We start from the raw sequence: 4,243 nt of genomic DNA on the forward strand, positions 1-4,243 counted from the left end.
AGTATTTCACATGCATACCATGTCTCCACACTTTTGTCTTTACAGAGCGCACCTAAGACAGGTCTTACCAACACAATATCCAGCTGCAGAGTGCTGAAACATGGCCGTTTTTGAGGTCAGCTTGCACTTCTGTCATGGTGGGGGAGCACCATTCTACCGTATTGGTCAGCCACATTTCAGGCGCTCAAAGCTCAGATAAATTTCATCTCTTTGGTTCCACCAAAGGTGACCAAAGGACCATCTCAAAGATGATCATATATTGCACATTCGCTATCTGTGGTTATCAGACAACTATACATTCATTCATTTCGCAGATCTCACCAAATTGGATGTAGGGATTTATTTTGTGGGAGTGCACATATGATCAATTAAATAAAGAAATTGTCATTCTTTCCCACACTGGTATCCAGCTTCGCTGTATTAATTGAAATTGAGTTATTATTAGAAAAAAATATGTTGTTCTGACAAGAATAACGAAGAATGTTGGACCTATTTTCAATGTCAGACAGTACTGTGCTCTTTCATATGTGCAAAGATGAAGTATTCAGGTTAACGACATACGGTATCACCGCTGCTACATTCTCCTGGCGTCCAGAAGTTCTCTGCTCATCTCACCACAAGCTAAATTACTTTCTGCTAATTATTAATTGGTGTAGGGGAATGTTTATAGCGTAATTTGTATTGTTTGTATTTGTGTTGTTAGTTTGTAGTGTCATTTGTATTGCTTAATCTGTCGTCATATGTGATAAATATGGATGTTGTCGTAGATTAGTGAGCACAGGAGTAAAATGTCAGGATTGTGGGTTGGTGTTTCACTGGGGAGACTGTAATGGGGAAGCTGTTACAGTGCCAGATGAAGCTCGCCAATGGAGTTGTAGATTATGTAGCCATGACAAGAAAATCATGGAACAGGGAAAAAAGATTTGTGCCCTTCAGGCTGAACTACTAATAGTGTACTTTGAATTAGACTGGTTGAAGGGGGAAAGATACAATGGGAGCTGGGAACAGGTAACAAGTCGTAGTCAGAAGGAGAAAACCTCAGAAATCACTTTTCAGATTCCAGTGAGCAATCACTTTGATTTGTTACCTGAAGTAGAAGAGCCTCAAACAGTTTTTGAGCAAAGTAGTGTGCAGCAGACTCATGGTAACAATTGTAATGCTAAGTCGGGAGTAAAGTCAAGCAGAAAGAAAAGAAACCTGCTGTTAGGTAGCAGTTACGGGAGAAGTCTAGGCGAGTTGCTACTGGATAGGCTTGGAGTCGAATACCAGGTCACAAGCACTGTGAAACCTAGTGATAAGCTAAGCCAGGCTACAGAAAACCTAAGGGCCTTGTGCAAAGATTTTGATGCTGAGGACCATGTTCTTATAGTAGGAGGAGCAGGAAACAGCCTGGCTAGCAATTCAGACTATAGTATTAGCTGTGACCTGGATGTCACAGGTGCAGCAACAGCTTACACTTGTGTGGGGTTTGTGAATGTTTTGCAGCGAAATGAGCAGCCCGGGGTTAATACGCCTGTCAACCATGTTAACGGAGAGCTGGGAGGGGGGGTTACTGTTGGCAGAAATTAAATCTCATATCTGTGCTTTGCCTGTTGATGCAATTGGGAGGTGGGGTTACACTAGTCATGGCCTGCACCTGAATAGGAGGGGGGAGGATAAATTAGTTGATCTTCTTGCAGAAAATGTAAGGGGGGCCACATGTACATAAGACAAAATACCTGTGATTACTGGAGTGAGAGAGGCACATTTTTTAGGTTAGAGTCAGGTTACAGACAGAGATTATTGAAAGAGATTAAAACAGAACAGTATCATAATGTCTGCAGCAGAATGCAAAGAAATAAAATTTATGTGTTTCATCACAACATTAGAGGACTGACAAATAAGATAGATGAGCTTTCTGTATGCCTAGAAAATGGGGTAAATTCTGAAGGTATAGATGTTTTGTGTCTCTCTGAACACCATGTAACCGCAGGGATGGAGAAGTTAAATTTAAGTGATTACATATTAGCATCTTATTCATGTAGAGTCAACATGGAAAAAGGAGGAGTTGCTATTTATATAAAAACAGGTCACAAAGTCAAAAATTTTGAAACAAATAGTTTTTGTGTAGATCAGATACTTGAAGCATGTGCTTGTGAGTTGCTACTGCAATATACCTCTATAGTAAATGTTACAATCTACAGATCCCCTCAAGGTAACATTCAAATATTCATGAAAAATCTTGAGGCATTATTGAGCTACCTGTCAGACAAAAAGAAGCAGTTAGTGGTTTGTGGTGATTTTAATGTAGATTTTTTTTAAAGATGCAGATAGGAAAAAGAGCTTGAATCTTTGTTTGGTTGTTTCAATCTAGTATCTGTTGTAAATTTTCCAACTCATGTGTAGCAGGATAGTAGGTCACTTATCGATAACATTTTCATAAACAGTGATCAGGCAGAGACAATTAATGTGTACCCAGTTGTTAATGGGCTATCTGATCATGATGTACAGTTAATGGAAATAACATCAGGCAGGTTCATACAAGGCAGGGAAGCATATTAATTCGAACAAGATACGGAGCTTTAAGTGCAACCTAGAAGAGGTAGAATGGGATGAAGTATACACAGAAAATGATGCTGATGCCAAATTTAATTTATTACACCGTAAATTTGTCTCAATATTTGAGAGTTGCTTTCTGGAAACATAATCCAAAAAAGCCATTACAAAGTCAAGTAAGCCATGGATTACTAAGGGAATTAAGATATTGTGTAAGAGAAAGAGGGAAATATATGGACAGGTCAGAATAAGTCAGGATCCGACGTTACTTGCTTACTACAAAAGATACAGTAATATTTTAAGGAAAGTCATTAAGAAGTCGAGGAGCTTATGTGTTCTGACAGAAATTAGTAATGCAGATAATAAGATTAAAACTATAGGGAATATTGTCAAACAGGAGATGGGACAGCCTGACAGTGCACAGCATACCAAAGCAGTAAAGCTAAATGATGATGTTGTGAGTGATAATTCACAAGTTGAAAGTATTTTTAACAATCACTTTCTGAATGTAGCAGCAAAAATAGGGTTAAAGGATTCAGTCGAAGAAGCAAAAAAATATGTTAAAAATGTCATTCTCCAGGACTTTAGGCCTTTAGAAATAGCACGAACATCCCCCACTGAAATTAAAGGAATTATAAATATAATGAGAAACGAAAGCTCATGTGGTGTTGATGGAATGTCTAACAGAATTTTGAAGCATTGTTCTAATTTAATAAGTGGAGTCGTTAGCGGTATATGTAATGCTTCACTGGCACAGGGAATATTTCCAGACAGATTGAAATAAGCAGTTGTCAAACATTTTCACAAGAAAGGGGGCAAGAATGACTTAAATAATTATAGGCCAATCTCATTGCTGACTTCATTTTTTTAAATACTCGAAAAAGTTATGTATTCAAGAGTAATCTCACATTGAAGTGAAAATAATTTACTCAGCATGTCACAGTTAGTATTCTGGAAGGGTTACTCGACTGAGAATGCTATCTACTCATTTACCCATCAAATAGTACAAGCCCCAAATAACAAATTATCGCCAGTTGGGATTTTTTGTGATCTCTCCAAGACATTTGACAGTGTGGATCATGTCACACTCTTAGAAAAACTCAGGTTTTATGGAATTGAAGGCTATACACAGAGCTGGTTTGAATCATACTTAATGAACTGATAGCAAAAGGTTGTGCTGAATGCCACAAACAATGTTGGAAGGGTGGTAAATTCTAGTGAATGGGGAGTTATCACGAAGGGAGTCCCACAGGGTTCAATTTTAGGTCCTCTGATGTTCCTTATTCATGTGAATGGTCTCTCACTTAACGTTCAGCAAGTGGAACTAGTATTTTTGCACGAGTGTCATAATAAATCCGATTCCAGAAAAAGCAGCTGATGGTATTGTTAAGGATGTCTTTCAAAGAATTATTAAGTGGTTTTCAGAAAATGGTCTCTCCCTTAATTTTGAAAAAACTCACTATATCCAGTTCTTTACTCTGAATAGAGTCATAACGACAGTTGATGTAGCATATGAACAGGACTCAGTTAACAGGGTAGATTTCTCCAAATTTTGGGGTGTTCACACTGACGACAACTTGAACAGGCCTACCGTCTGTGAACATGTAATGTTCTCCGTTCAACATTCTGTGTACTCTCACACAATGGATCAGAGACTAATAGCAGACTGAGTACAGAATTACCGTCCCATACCATTGACATCATAATA

Source organism: Schistocerca gregaria, chromosome 2, assembly GCF_023897955.1.
Source record: "Schistocerca gregaria isolate iqSchGreg1 chromosome 2, iqSchGreg1.2, whole genome shotgun sequence".
In the NCBI taxonomy this organism is placed as follows: domain Eukaryota; kingdom Metazoa; phylum Arthropoda; class Insecta; order Orthoptera; family Acrididae; genus Schistocerca; species Schistocerca gregaria.